The 16,631-nt window shown below is 40.2% G+C and overlaps 1 protein-coding gene across 3 annotated transcripts in view; it reads right to left on the reverse strand.

Moving 5' to 3' along the window:
- SLC7A2 (solute carrier family 7 member 2) overlaps nucleotides 1-12,138 on the reverse strand; it is a 52,099-nt gene extending 39,961 nt beyond the window's left edge. For 2 of the 3 annotated variants that reach the window (XM_027735401.2, XM_027735400.2), the window contains exon 1: nucleotides 11,762-11,869. The gene's annotated coding sequence lies outside the window, so the exon portion shown is untranslated. Of the gene's footprint in view, nucleotides 1-11,761; nucleotides 11,870-12,069 lie in introns of those variants that run through there. The other variant, XM_027735396.2, reaches the window with a different exon arrangement.
- Nucleotides 12,139-16,631: the final 4,493 nt, after the last annotated feature.

Raw genomic sequence — 16,631 nt, forward strand, 5'->3', positions numbered from 1 at the left:
GGGCTTGGTATATGCCTTTTTAGTACCTAGCATATGTCTGAGTATAACAAACGGGCTGCAGCAGAGATACAGGCAGTACCTTCCTCCTACCATACAAAAGCAAGCTGATACACTGTACAAGCCTGAAGACACACATAAAACAGTCACACACTCATCCTCATACAAAAGTGGTCTTTTGGTGTTCTTTGGATCATCTGGTCTTTGAATGCTGACTTGCCAACTTAATATTCACTGCATAAAATAACTCACTCTGTATCAGCCAGGATCTCTTTTTTATTTGTAAAATTTTCCAACATTAGACTGCTAAATCTCCACAGTCCATTACACAATACAATGCTGCCATATTAACTAGGGAGCAAGATCCCAGAAGTGGCTGAAGGTTCAGACATGCTTTCTTGATACAGGTGTTCAATGATACATGCGAAGGATGAAGAAAACCTCTCTAAATTGTCAAATCAGTACCAAAGGCCAGCAAAACAACCCACACAGGATCCAAGCAACAGTTTTGTGATTTCCATTCTTCACTGCTTATGATGGTCAGCCACTCCTCATTTTGCAGCCTCGTGTGGCATCACATTCTGAAACATCAGTTTGAACACATGGCATATACTTCACATTTATACATCTTATGGTATATACTTTAACATTTTGTAACCTTGAGTGGGATTTTAACACTTCCATTTCTCTCTGCTCATTCTGAAGCATATCCCACTTCTCCACATAGTCTGCGCTCAAAAAGCTATTCTTCTGTTCTGTCCAGTAATTTACCCAATTTATTAGCAATACTGAACCAAGCCAAATACATTTCAGCAGAATTGCATCAGTCAAAAAAATGCTAATGTCAAGGACTGCAGTATTTCTGATGGGGCAATCCAAACTTTCCCTTCCTGGGCCTCCAGAGCAGAAATCTGTGGTAAAATATTCAGCCTTATGCAAGATCCCTGGATGACGCAGTTCCAAATCCAGGCAGACAACTTCTATAGCCTACCCAACTCACAGATTTAATTCCCAGGATTGTGGAGGCTTTGTTGTTGTTCCTGAAATCCCGCTTTCTAAGTTTGCTAAGAGAAATGCAAAGATTCTTCACTCAAGCCAGCAGCTATGCTAGCTGTTTATGAGAACCCCACAGAAGTAGCACTGTGAGTAATGTTCCCGTATACCACTGTTTCAGATCTTCCTTCAGCCTTTTGGATGGGGTTTCAAGGGGTGTGTTTACTATCAAAGAAGAGTCCACATATAGCACTTGGAAGCTTTTCCCCCGAGAAAGCAGATGCTCCACCAACTCCTGAGGTGATGAAATTCAATGTCGCACATCTCACATGCCCTGCTCTGCATTTCCAGAGTCCTGTTTCCTTGAACATAGGGGGAATCAAAGTATCAGGACAGCTTCTTTGCTTACAGTTCCAGGCTTCTTTCCAGCCACCCCAAGCTGTCCCTCCAGGGAACACTATGAACAACATTCACATCATTCTGTGTTTCTGCTGCCTTTCTGCCATTTGCAAACAGTTGCAATTAAACCAACCCATTGTCTAACTCTGTGCTATCGGCAATGTTTGTTATCAAATCCTTAGAAAGCATATGGAACACTGAAACCCATATATCTATTAGCTAGGTTTCAGCCAAGCTAAAATGCTGGATTTCACTGTTCTTCTATGTAGATTAAAGGAAGATACTTATCCTACTAACCATCTTCTGCAGGAGTAATTTGTACCAATCATCATGCAGTTGTTTGGACAAATATACTGCCAGTTTTCATAAACAAGCACAAGAATATAACTTGGAATATTTTTTTAAGAAATTCCAATAGGTTATAATAGCCTACTAATAAATGCAAATGAGAGTTGAGAGAGTGTTTGGAATGGGGAAGAGACAAGAGGGATATTTTGCAACTTTGGTAATTTCACTGGTTCCTATGGATATACTTTCTATTTACAAGGCCAAACAGAGATCAGAATCAGGTCAAAAATGCAGTAGTGGAACTACAGTTATAGTAAAGATGTAACAAATTAAAAGTAGGAACTATCCAAAATCCTTCATTCAATACAGTTTCACACAAAAGTCATTTACCAAGCCAGTCTAAAGGAGCATGAGCAAAAATACACTTGGTAAGTGATATCTTCTTGATTAAAAAGTTGGTACTTTCTTTAGCTCCTGTCCAAAGGAATGAGACTGAACTCTACAGGAGTTCCTATGTTGCAAGGAAAGTATGATTCTAAATGCCAAAACTTCCTTAAAAAGTTTGAGGGATACTACAGTCCTATGATGAAAGTTTTTGAACTAATGCTTTCTTCAGTAAAAAAGACAGTCTAAAAGGAAGGGAAGACAAACATCAGAGGGGATAAGTGAAATTTTGGTATGTTTTACAGCTTTGTGGAGCATATTAAATAGTTTCTTCCAATGGTGGCACAATTGAAGCAGCTCATACTGCTCAGTCTATTCTTTCCTCTGTATCCATCCCTTAGTTGTGGCTGCACGACCATGTGTGTGGCCATTCCAACTGGAATAGGGAACTGATCCTTAATCAAAAGTATCCCAAGATAAAAAATGAATGTTTCCTAATCCAGTTCATTGCACTGTACCACAAACAGCTGTGCAGGCAAGAGAGATGGTTACTAGAGCAGGAACAAGAGATAGCAGCCCAGAGCACAATACAAGAGCTTCTTATGCAGACATGGCTTCAGTAACAAATGCACAAATTGTACCTATGAGCCCATCCAGACTGGGAAATCTACTTGTTTCACAGAACGTAGAGGATACATTTTAATTAATTTCAATGAAAGAGTGTAAACATTCACTTTACATAATCAGAAAGCTGACTTAATTTATTGTGTGGGAATAAAAATGCAACATCAACAGTATTTTACTGCAAATTCTGCTCTTTTTGCATCTGGTTCATTGAACTAAGTGCAAGCCATCTGTTACCACATAGGACAGAAAAACATTCAAATGGAAAAAAAACCCTCTTATTTAATACAAATCTAAAATTATTTGCTTAGACAACTAATGAAGTGGAGGATATAGGCAATTAAACACCATAGAAGGCTTTATGAAGTACTACAAAACTGCAGGAAGGTTTATAAATGTTTATAACTGGGACAATTAGAAATACAAAATGGGGTTATTAAGTCTGATGTTGAAACTAATTGCCTCAGAATAAGACACATACACGTAATAAATTAAAAAATAAATTACAATGGTCTAATAAAATATTTCTAATAGCTGGACATTGCATGGGAGACTGCAAACAATTCTGGACTGGATACTCAGAAGTAGTGTCCCACTAAGGAATAAATGTTGAATCAATTAGAACAGATTTCCTTCACTTAGAGAAAGTATGTTGCAGGGTTGATTTTTCCTTCCCAGTTTCTTCTCTACCGTGAAAAAACCACAGTGAATACCTCACTGCTCTAAGGCAGTTGTTCTACCGGAACACCTCATAGCACATAAAACTTGCTACCACATGGTATTTTTCAGCATCAGGCTCAACCACAATGATGAAAGCTGCATTTTCATGGAACAAATGAGATTTCTCCTAATGACATATGAACATCTATTTTTTAACTCCTGAAAACTTCTTTTAAGTGCCTTAAAAATCTAAAGGAGTCTCAGCAATAGTTGGTTGATACCACAGAGTCAATCAGGTTAGAAAAGACCTCTGAGATAATCAACTCCAACCTATGACTGAACACCACCATGTCAACTACACTGTAGCACTAAATGCCATGTTCAATCTTTCCTTAAATGCTCCCAGGTGATCTGGGTCTATTACATCTTAAACCCGCTCAAACAGGAGCAAACAGCATGTGAATCACCATTGTTTCCCTATGCAGCATCTCATCTTTCGCTACAGAGAACAAGCTGCTACAGAGGACCTTGTAATACTTTTTTTTCCTCTCATAAGTGGCATAACATAAGTTTGCCACTGTTCCGCCTCCATACATTCCAAAAGGTCTTTCAGATACAATGGTCTCTCTCATTATTTTCCTAGATGTTGTGTTGCACCAACCATATACTTCTCTGAGCAGAAAACAGATCTTGGCAATATGGGAGCTCTGCATATCATCTCAACTAAATATGATGAATGCACTTAAATTCTACTCAGTTGTTTAGGCTCCAAGAAGAGTCAAGGATGTCAACTTTCTGTCAGGCATTTACATTTTTCACATAAATAGACAAATCCATTTGGCTTTGGACAAGAAGGCAGAAAAATACAAATATTGGGAGAAAGCAGTTATATACAGACCTTAGGAAAAATACTTCACCTCCATAAGTCTGTTTTCAAACACGATTTTAGCTCTGTCATGGTCAGGTTATGGGGGGGTAGGCATCATTTGTTTGTTTACACCAGCATGAAACTCTACAGACCATGGAGTTATTCTATACAAACTGATGTAAACATGAAATATAGCAGTCTCTACTGTGCTGAAAACTAGGTTGGGAAACAGGAAAGACAGCACTATAAGAATACGAGGAACTGCAATTCACCATTGAGGCTTCCTTAGGAGATATGTGAATCTTTATTCATAGCAACTATTCAGGCCAATTCAGATTTGGGGCACAGAATTAAACTAACACAAAGGATGAGATACATATCAAAGGATAGTAAGGTTAGGTACACAGGCCACCTGAAGACAGTGAAACCCTCAAAGCAGGCCTGTTAGTTACAAGAGGAAGTCTCCTCATAGATGGTATTTTAAAAAGTACTAATTTCAACTTCTCTGGACTTTTTCATCTGACAGTGAATATTATATTTGAAAATCTCATAGTATTTCTAATGAAGCAGCATGTACTACTTGGTAATCCATATGACTGAATTTTTAATACTGAATCTTTTTACCAATCTAGTTGTAGATAACTGCAATTTTTCTCTTTTTAGTTTGTCAGCATAGCAATTTACCTAGTGCATACTCATGCCTTATTGAAAAATATTTAAAAAAAACCCCCAAATTCATAGATGTAGGAGGCATCTGCTACACACAGGCCTGAGGGAAGCCTCCAGCTCAGGACTTCCCTCTTCACATAGGAGACCTTGTTATACCCGCAGAACAGCCCCTCCTTATCAGTAACCACCCAGGGGCCCTTCTTGAGTGTTTGTAAAGAAAGAGGGTGGACACAGGTTGGTAAGCAGTGCATAGATGTAAGGCATCAAGATTTTTCTAAAAACATATTGCTGAGGAAAAGCAACAAACGCAGAATGTATAAATTACATATTAATGTACCTAGTATTGCAAAAACATGTACGAAGTTTTGCTGGCCTAATTTCCACATAACAAGCCTGATGTTTCATGATACTTCTTCAGTACTACCCTTAAAAGTTCTCCCTCTCTTCAAATCCTTACAGCAGAACACAGCAACTAAATCCTGCAACTTACTACACTCAAATACTTACTACTACTTTAAATCTTAAAACAACTTAGGCTGTCATTACAAGGATCAAAAATACAGCCTAGTCATCTAAACTATTGCTTCTAAAAAGCACACTGAAGCACTGTACCTTTGAAAAGAATCACGCATGCATGCTAATTCTATATATCCACAAGATTTTCATCTCATTCACAGTGGTGAAAGTATTTAATGGCAAGTCACATCCCATTGTTTTCTCTCAACTGCATGACGGTCCAGAAACATTCAAGGGCAAAATAAAATCAATATTACACCAAATCATTCATAAACAGTGAATTCAGAGGAATTAATTTAGGTCCTCATATGAGTAATCAGATATCTTCACAATATCCAAATGTTACATTTTCCTTAAATGATATGGAGTTATTTCTCTATCTAAGGAAACTTAGAAAAGAACAATAATAATTCCTTTGAAATTCTATTTCAATTATTATTTATTTCATAACCACAATGCATATGGTACTGCACAAACAAAATAAAAAAAAACCAATCATTTTCCCATGTTGTCAAATAGCTTGCAATCCAACTCCAAGCAAAGAATTAACTAATCTCAAAGAAAATGGGCAAGGAGTAGGGATTAGCTACATGAATTCACACAGCTATAGAACAGCTTATCCACATCATTCACTGTTTTCACGGTAAAGGTGATGAAGATTAGATTGCATTGAACCCAACTCCGCCTCTCCAAAAAGAGTCATATAAAGCATAATGTTCTTTAAAGCAAAAATAAATGTATTCCATATATTTCTAAAAAAAAAATCTGGAAAGCAAAAAGCACAAGTGAAGTGAATTTGTATATTAAACACAGATGATGGTAGAAAAGTCTGGCAAAATTACTGGTACGGTGTGTCTTTTCCCCTCAATCCAATCTCAATTGACAAATGTTTCCTGCATAAGTTAAGTTCCCTGCATAAGAAAATTTATTTATCTGCATTTTGTCAGTTGACACCTTTCTACATTTTGTTACCCTTCTACAGCAGTTAGACTCACAAAAACTCCAGTAAGCACTAAATTGTATTAATTTAATCATCCCTTTGTGGTAGGACATCTGACAAAGTAATTTTCAGAAATGAGGTCATTTAGTGAGAACAGCCATCCAAGACCTCTGAAAACTGATGTTACCATCACGAAGAGGTAAAACTACCTTGTCATTAATGACAGAGGGAACAACAGCAAAACACTGAATCACAAACACTGACTCTGCCCATTATCAGAAACAGCAGATGTTGCGTGCACTCCACTGCATTTCTGATGAGTTGTCACAGGGAACTGAGGGCACCAAAAACAACCTTTCTCTAGCAACTGCATGGAGGTCTTTATGGCTCATCTACATTAACTGCCGGGTATGGTAGGACAGGGTAGTTGCAGAAGTGAGATGGAAGAAGAACCAGAACCAATGAACAAGCATGACAATAATGTGATGGTTTAGGTATGATTGTTTCCTCCATTTTTTTCCTGTGTGACTGGCTTACTTCTACTTGTCAGAGGCATGCAGCCACTTAGAAGTATTTGAATAAGAGATTCTACCCTTCCATAATCAGTGTTGTAGAAGTCATTCTATAGTGGCCTGGATTTTTATGTAAACTAGTTTTAGATAATTAGATAATAATTTCTAGAAGCCATAACCCAAACTAGAGTAGCTAGCTGTCATCAGAACTATGGTGTTGCTATTCCATACCATTAAAAAGTTCATTGCTGCCTGGGCAAAATTTTGAGAGCCTCCATCTGTCTTTGGGATTCTATTAACTTTACAATATGTGAATGAAAGTACACTTTATTTGTGAGGACCTCTTTTATTAACTTTAAACCATAAAATATTCTACTCCAGTTTAACGGTTACTTCCTTATAACACGTCTTGGGGGGCTGCTTACATATATACACAACCATCACATACATGACACGTACACGGGAGTCTATGCAGTCTAGGACAGAATCTTAACATCCACAGTAAAGAATGCATATTCCAGTAGCACCTCTCCCCTAGTAACATTCAATAAAAATGGATTCAACACCAGCCATTAAAGTATTAATTTTTTAGACTGTCACAACCTGCCCATCCTCATTTCTACTGTTCATGGTCAAGTAAGACGGAGGGAACTAAAGGATATCTATCTGTGTATGTAATTGCTATAGCCCATATATTGGCATTAAGAGACCTTCAACAATCATCTCATAAGCAGAATGTTTTATTTGAGGTAATGCTGTATTTCTTTTCCAGATGTCCGTAGAACAAGATGTCCTGAGCTCATTCTGTGGTCAAGCACTTGCAATACATTTCCCATCAGTATTTCACAGAGATTCAGAAATCTCATTCCACACATATGCAATCCTATGCAGGAACTCATAAGAACAATGACAACATTCAGTGTGTTTCTAAATGATCTTCCTCCTGGAGTATGCCCACTCAGATAAATTACAATGTTGAGATCGCACAAGATAGTACTGCAGATCTTAGATGACTGTCAGCAATGACTAAACTTAGGAATCCCAGAAGCCACTTTTACTAGTAACCTTTATAACTCTCACTGGAGTTGTAGTGGCAGATCACTTATACAAATGCTTTTCCCAGCAGAGAGGAGGACACGTTTGTCATTTTCTGAAAGCTCAACTGTTTGCTTCCAACAGCCCTGTCAATTGACTTACCACCAGCGGAATGAAGATGAGTCTTACTCCAAGTAGAGAACAAACAGAAGGATGAGAATCGACAAGACTGAGGATCAGTACTGTATCATGACACTGAGGGATCAAAGGTGATGTGATAAACAGCAAAGGTATCACGAAGCTGGGCACTTTCAGATACATGAAAACTTACAGACACAGAAACATGACTCCAAATATTTTTATATACTTTTTAATAATTTCGGCAGCATATAAAATAATTTTTAGTATCTTAGTATGGAAAAACATGAACACATGAAGTTCTGATTTAAAGTCACAAATATGCATTAAAATGGCATTGATAGCTCTTTTCTACACCTTTGGCTATATGGCATTAATAGATCACCAAATGCCTGAGAGGTACCTGAGGGGAAAAGAAATGGCAGAAGATTGCTCATTCTAGTATAAAAAATGAATAAGTCAAAGACAGGACCAGTACCCTACAGTGCATGCTATATTTTTATGTTAGTGCCCTAGCTAATATTGCCTATGTGAAGGAAAATTTCCTAAAGGGTTTTCTCCTGAAGCATATAATTGTATGAGCTAGAGAGGGTTCTGGTTAAAAATAGAACAGCAGGCAAACCAGGAAAGCATGCCATGTCTAGCTGGGGAGTTTTTTTTAGTGTCATGTGATACCTGTATCATGATGGATGGATGCCAAAATACCTATGGAACCAACACAAGTGAAGATGATCAAAAGGTGTATGGGTAAAGCTGTAAGAGCTTTCTGATCTTAAACTTAGGGAATGACATATAGCTTAAGTTCCTTTTTGATCATTTGCAGTCTTTCCCCTTCATTTGCCTCTGTCTTAAACATATAGTCCACTGCAAATTGAACAAAAATCTGCCAAGGTACGAAAGGAGGAACTAAATCTTCAAGCACCTTTCAATACATCTCATTTTGCAATGAACACCAGTCAGTTTTTCTCAGTTACTCTGCAGTACATGCAAGCAGAAACGTAGAAGTAATATGCATTTTCAAACAAGTTAAAACCCACACTGACTTAAGCTGATATGTGTTTTCAATCTCTGTCCCATTTCTGGTCCCTACGCTTGTAAAACTAAGTTTCACATATTTTCACCCAAGATAGGTGGATCTTTAGCAGTTCTCTTCACCTCGAGATCTCCTGCTGGATTCTTATATCCAACATAATTACCCAGGAGTCTTGACTAGCTTGAGTCTCTGTCACATCCACCTGCAATCACTGAGTTACAAAAAGAAACCTCCTCCTTCGAAATACATTGTTGCCAAAACACTTAAAAAGTGAAAAATTTTAAAAAGTTTTAAATTCTTCTTCTTTTATCTTGCCTGTCTTTCTGTACTCACTGCCACGTATTATGCCAACATATTCATATATCAAATATCCCCATAAAGTAGCTAATAAATGGCATCAATAACAACACATTGACTCCAAAGTCATTGTCATCCCTGTGTACCTTATTAACTAAAATCTTAAACTCAAAAAAATTAGAAGTATATACAGGCAGATGGAAAATATGCTAAGTACATTAATTTATTAACCCAGTGCTCTCAGGCATGGTGTGATTCTTGGGGCTGTCCTGTGCAGGGCCAGGATTTGGACTTTGATGATCCTTGTGGGCCCTTCCAACTCAGGATATTCTGTGATTCTGCGATTATTAGGCAAGTTGAAACTGATTTTGATTTAATCTGTGTGTACAAAGCTAGAAACAGCTACACAGTCACGCATCTTATCAAGTACATTTTTACTGAGGTCAACAACTTTGTTCGGACCATTTACACATGCACACGCTAGCCAACATACTGAGCTTCAGGATCAAAAGCTTCATTGCATTAACACTTCACAAAGTGCCAGTTTTCATCCACGTCTGAAGAATCAAAAGTAGTATTTGAGTAACATCAGTTAGACAGAAGATTACTCCATGCATGAATAATCTTCATCACAACATGTGGCAAAAGAGTAAAAATGTATGCCATTTGTACAAATTATCATTGCACTTTGCATAAGATATAAAACTAGCTACTTATGTCTCTGTGGGGTTGTTTTGTTCCTGTACCAATTTGTATCAGAGCCCAGTGGGGTTTAGAATTGTGGGGACAGGGTAGAGTCAAATGGAATTAATTGCAGCAACGGAGATCTGCTTATAGGAGCAGGACAGGCAGTCTTTTTATGTCTGACTATATTGTACATTATATGTACCAATGAAAACAAGTTTTTTTATAGGCCTAATGCCTATTTTTACAATCAATCTTAATGTTTTAATGCCATTAGGAGACACAAACCAGAATTCAAAACATTGTCCGCAGTGTGTAATCCAAATTCTAATCCAAGATCCACTGTGTACTGAATCTGCACAGTGTCTACAGGAACTTTTCATACAATGTGTTTTGTCTTTCTAGCATAAACAAACTACCACCAGCTTGTTTCAATATATACAAGTTCTATATGCCATGATCCCTTGTCTTATGTTCTCCATCTCTGAAACATCTGAATGCCACTCAATATATTTGTTTTGGTTTTAATACGAACAATACAAAGAGAAACGTTTGAAAGGTTTTCAAATAATGTCAGGTATTAATATACTTGAAGCAGATGGTAGGCTTGAAGTAATTCCTTTCACACTTGAGGCCAAACTTCAGGAAACTTATATTCCTTTTGCAAGTAAGTTACTTTTGCTGGAATCATGTGTTAAGCACCGGCATAAAAATCAGAAGAAACTCCATGCACTGTCAGAACCAAGCGGTGTGATAACCCTACTCCCCCAAACTAAGGTAATTCAGCCAAATTAATGGAGTTCACCCAGACCCAAGACTTCCATCAGATCCACAACACTCTACCATCCAAATGTTATCATAAATCTCGAGTGATACTTAATATTTTAAACATAAGGTTTATGTTCTGTTGCTTCAGACATCTCAAATTTTAAATTTATTTTATTGGACTACTTTTCTCCGGCTGCCAGTTGGGTGACATACTTCAAACATATTTCTACGTTTAAACATGCAAAGTTGGCAGAAGGGAACAATCTCACGTTTCCTAAACTTGCCTTACCACAGTTAGGGACCTGCACCCACTTCATGCTCTCCACTGCAGTGTGATTTCCCCAGTGTCTCAAAACGCAGTGAAGAACTGTGGTTGCACTGTGTGCTTTGAGTCAGTAAACCCCTGCATACGGGCAGCACCTGCATGGACAGCAACTCCAGGTAAAGTCTTAGATCGAGCTCGTCGGAAACCCAGGGAGCGCCGTTTCACCCATCCACGCCTCCAAACTTACAGCAGCAGCAGACGCTGCCCCAGGACCAGCAGACAAAGTCCCACACCCGCTGCCCAGCAGCGCTCGGGTGCCTTTCCCCTTGTGCCCCGCCCGCAGGTTCCACACGCCCCGCGCCCCCGGCTGCAGCGCCCAGCGCTGGGGGGACGCGACCAGGGCCATCAGGGAAACGCCAGCGCCGCTTCCCCCCAGCGGACTTTAAAAGGCAGCAGAAAAGTCCTTGCCTCTCTCCCCGCGCAAGTCGCCCGGCGCTAAGAATAACTCCTCGGAGCAGGCAGAGGGTCAGCGGCCCTCCGGCCGCACACCGGGGGCTCTCGCCTGGCTGGAACGTGGGAGCCCTCGCCAGCACCTCCAAGCCAGCCGAGAGGCCCCGGCAGCGGCACTTCCTCCAACCCCTCGCCGACCCGGTCCCGAGGAAGGGAAAGGCGGGAGAGAGGAGCCACTTACGGGACCCGGGCACGGCTCCCTGCGGGCTGCGCCGAGCTGCGCTGACAGCGGCGGGTCCCTCTCGGCGGCGAAAGCCGGGGCGCTGTTCCCGTCACAGAGCCCACTTTGCCCGGCCTTCCCACACTTGCGGGCCGGCAAACTCCACCCCGCCTCCCTTTAGGAGGCGGGGGATAGGGGTCTTCCCTGAAGGGTCGGACCGTGTTCCCCGCCGTGTGCCTCGGGGAAGGGAGGCCAGGCAGCCCCGACCCCACGGCCTCAGAGCCTACACAGACATCCCCGCGCCCCCCGCCCTTGCAGACCCGCCGCACCTCCGCGGGAGCGACGTTCAGAGTCCCCGCCGCGACGTTCTCCCTCTTCTAATTACGAGCAACCACGGGGCGCTCTAACTTCGTTCAGCCCCGAGTGCTTTGATGTTCTGCACGCGAACAGCCCCGGCGGGGGGTTCATGAGCCGCCCTCTGAAACAATTTTTCCCGCAGCTTCAGCCGGGTGAGCCCGCGGGCAGGGGGTGCCTGCCCTGGCCTTGCGCTGGGGGGCGGGAGGAGCGGCTGCTCCCGGGCCGGCCGCCTCCCAGCCGCCCTTTGCCGCTTCCTGGATCAATTTTTAGGGGCACCTGTCAGGAACATGTGGTGGGGGTTTGTGGAGAAGCTCCAGGAAGCGGTGGGAATGAAGGTGGAAAAGTCGCCCCGTCGGTCCTAGCAGATGATGCTTCGTATGCTTCCTTTGGGAAGACATCACAGGCAAAATTTGGCTGAGAGCAGCAGAAAGTGTCACAGGATGAGTACAACTGGTTACATGCACAATGCAGCTTCTTTTCATTCCGGTGTTGTCAGTCTTCCTCTCCTCCAATCTACCTCTTCCTACGAGCCTTGTCATATTTGTTTGAGATACCTGGGAACTGGTAGCTCTATCTGTCCAGGTTGGAGAGTTTTTTTGCCTCCCTCTGCTTCAGCCTAAATAATTCAAATAATTTTGCTCAGCCAGATATCTTTAAAAACTCATTTTGAGGCTAAGAATAGCCTTAGGCTAAGAATAGCTAATGCTAAGAATAACATTAAGAATAGCCAGAATAAAACTTACGATCATCATCTTTTTCTCCCTGCACATATTCTACTTATATAGGCCCTCTCCTTTCGACACTGTAATCTGAATCTCCCAGCCGACTGGGGAAGATGATTGTCCATCTCTGCTCACTGGTACGGCCTCACCTTGAATATTATGTGCAGTTTTGGGCACCACAATATAAGAAGAGTATAAAGCTATTGGAGAGTGTCCAAAGGAGGGTACAAAGGTGGTGAAGGGTCTAGAGGGGAAGCCGTATGAGGAACAGCTGAGGTCATTTGGTCTGTTCAGCCTGGAGGAGACTGAGGGGAGACATCATTGCAGTCTACAACTTCCTTGTGAGGGGAAGAGGAGGGGCAGGCACTGATCTCTTCTCTGTGGTGACAGTGACAGGACCCAAGGGAATGGCCTGAAGTTGTGTCAGAGGAGGTTTAGTTTGGATATTAGAAAAAGGTTCTTCACCCAGAGGGTCGTTGGGCACTAGAACAGGCTCCCCAGGGAAGTGGTAACAGAGCCAAGCCAGACACAGTTCAAGATGCCTTTGGACAATGCTCTCAGACACATGGCATGAATCATGGCATGATTCTTAGGGCTGTCCTATGCAGGGCCAGGAGCTGGATTTCGATAATCCTAGTGGATCCCTTTCAGCTTAGAATATTCTGTGATTCTATGAATACATAAAATCCATTACAGTCCTTTACAAATTTTGGCTATGGATCTGCTCGTCTCTGTTCTATGATATTCTGTCACCATATATAGTGCGTATGTCTGTATACATCTATATGTGCATACGTATATTAAATATACATAGACACTCACACACACATGAATCCCCACTGTAGGCTTTCAGAAAACAGAGATTGTTCCATGAACACCAGAACTAACATATAGCTGACTTGTGAAAAAAAGTCTTATCTTTGAATTTCTATGTGGCATGTTTAAATATACCTCTTTTTGCTTAGATCACAACTTTCTAACAAATTTTTCATAATGCCCAGACCTGGTGCTGCCAGCAAGTCTCATATAATTAATATTTCACTGCTGAGTTAAACTCTTATGTAAATTTCTATGAACAGGCCTTCAAATTTGCTTCCAATAATATTTGAAAAAGACCAGTGATTACATATCATCGCCAGCTTTCCTCAGTTCAAGCTAGTCAATGAGCTTACATTTCACAAAAAATTAAACTAACATATTTCTATGCCAGCCCTAAGTTCTTCTACCCACTCCATATCCATATGATTTCCTGAAGAGACTAATACCATGTTCTGTCAAGGATGCAGGCAAAGCCCATGAAGGTTTGGACCATTTTCAGCAACCCTTAGATTTCTATCTTTTTTTCTGGTAGAGGACTTAGAGATTGAATATATTTCCTTCTGTTTCATTTTTTATATATAAATGTCATTTGTTCTTTGAGCAAGGAGTTGCCTGTCTTAAACAAGTTCTATCCACAATGGCTAACAATAGTACTTACTGTTAAAAATTAGTTCCACCTAAAGCAGTAAGTGTGTGTCTTCTTCTGTCAAAACAGCCTGTAAAGTGTGAAATTAAATACTTACATCTAGTATTAAAGGGGTATTATTTCAGCTCTAATTATACTACATGGTTCTGTTAACAACTGAAATATCTTTCCCTGCTCTCTCAGTCACTGTGGTGCCTTTGAAATGTTGACAGATCCATAACTGCTTTTATAAAAGCAGTAGAGTGTCACAAACTTCAGCAAGCATGTTTCTGGGGGTTCTGATAGTCCTGTGCAGCCCTAGCTTTCCTTTTTCTTCAGTAGTAAGTCCTTTCCTGCTGACTGTACAGCTGAGGTAAAATACCTGCTTCTGGAACATTTTGAGTTCCCATTTTGAGGGTGTCAAACTCAGGTTCTCAACCTTCAATTTATTACTGGCAGCTTGTAAGTATGTCAGTTCTGATTCAAATATTTGGTATGCACTAAAGTACCACATAATTAAAGCAAATAGCAGTTGTTCCAATTCACTGGTTTTGCAGCATCACAGGGAATGCATGCATGTATCCAAGCTTAATGTGTCATCAGCCTACTAAGAAATAGCTACATCAGTAAGATAAGCAGTACAGCGAAGATTTTTTCACAATGCACATCAGATATCCCGAGAAGTCATGTAACTAACAGGAAGCCTATTCAACCAAAACATTGGCAGTCAGAACGTTACTTGTTCTTGCCCTTGCCATGTGTGCAGGACAACAAGTTTTGACTAAATGTTCTAATCCGTATCAAGACATTATATATGTGATGCATAAAATCTTCTGAATACTATTGAAGGGTAATTTTTGAGCAACTGGATTTGTAAATACAAACATTTTACTAAGTCCTCTATGTGATTATGCTACATTACATGTCAGAAGTCAGATGCTAAAATAATTAAGAGCAACAAAATAAATTAGTGTCACCAAATCTGTGATTCAAAATTAGTTTTGTGAAATTTCCAGTTACCCAGCATATTCTTGCTGTACTGTATGTGCTGTAACTGCATGAATACAAAATAACCATTCTTCACCACATTTTTTAGCTGATAAATGCAAAGAGATTTTTACTATGTATGCAAAACAAAGGCAAAAAAAAAACCTCATTCTTTCCCCCCCCCCCCCCCCCCCCCCCCCCCCCCCCCCTTCATCTTCTACATGTAGGACTGTGTCTCACTCTGCAAATTAGTGTTTTCCTCCATCAATGTATTCTTTTCACCTTCCTGTTTTCCACTGGGTTTTTCTATTTAATTGTTTCTGTTCTGAGTAGTTATTGTCCTGTGTGGTCTATTGACAGGAGGAACTGTTGAAGAGATGGTATTAACATGCCTAATGAACACATAGTAAACAGTGTCTTGAAGTTTAAACATGTTCTTTTTCCATTTAATCACATAAAGTAGCCTTATTTTCCCAGTTTTCAGTCTTAGTGAATCAGTCTGCTGTTAAATGGTTTCCACCAAATCAAAATTACTAGATAGAAGCATGAAAGAAATGCTGGCCAGTCAGTGAGAATATGGTGGTCACCTGTGTCTGGGAGGGTACGGGGACTGAACCTGGGAAGAAATCCATCATATAATGGATATAGTATGTATACAGATATACACCTCTTTTCCTCTGAATTTCAGACTGCACTGTAGATTTTTGGGGAATTCAGAGAGTTGTGCCATGATAACAGGCATCAGTACTACCAATTTCTACAATCTCATCTGAAGTCTTTAAATGCTTGATCTTCAACCCCTACAGTCTAAGTCTGGGAGAAAATTTCCTCTTGCATTGTAAAGAAAAACATGGAAAACATATATCTTGATCCAAGTGAGGCTCAGAAAACAAGGCTCTGAAGATAAATAACATAAAACTTAACATTTAAAGTCCAGGTGACTTTTAAACAACTATCACAATCTTTGGAGCCTGACATAATTTTAGATTCAGTTCACAATACTGATTTTAACTAATGTGTAAAGCAGAATATAGGATATTAGCTCAGAATTAATACATCATACAAAAAGGTTCAAAAAAGCAGAGAGGTAGGATGGCAGAGGAAAAAGAAAGGGAAAAAAATAACATTAACCAACCTAACTTTTCCAACGAAGTTATTACACCTTATAAAATAAAGTTGACTTATGGGTACTTAGCTATGGGGATAGGTACATTAATTCTATTAATGTTTTCGGAGAAATCGTGTCTGAAGGAAGGTACTTAGTGGTGCCTTTAACGCCCTTGTGACCTGTGATTGCTGGTGATTTGAGGGGAGGAGGCTGAGCTCTAGCCCCTCCCCCTCTTCTCCACCTAGTTCATGGCAACGTTATTCATAGTGATCC

The sequence above is a fragment of the Pipra filicauda genome, unplaced genomic scaffold (genome assembly GCF_003945595.2).
Source record: "Pipra filicauda isolate LSUMZ 115617 unplaced genomic scaffold, ASM394559v2 scaffold57_size4234018_pilon, whole genome shotgun sequence".
NCBI lineage: Eukaryota > Metazoa > Chordata > Aves > Passeriformes > Pipridae > Pipra > Pipra filicauda.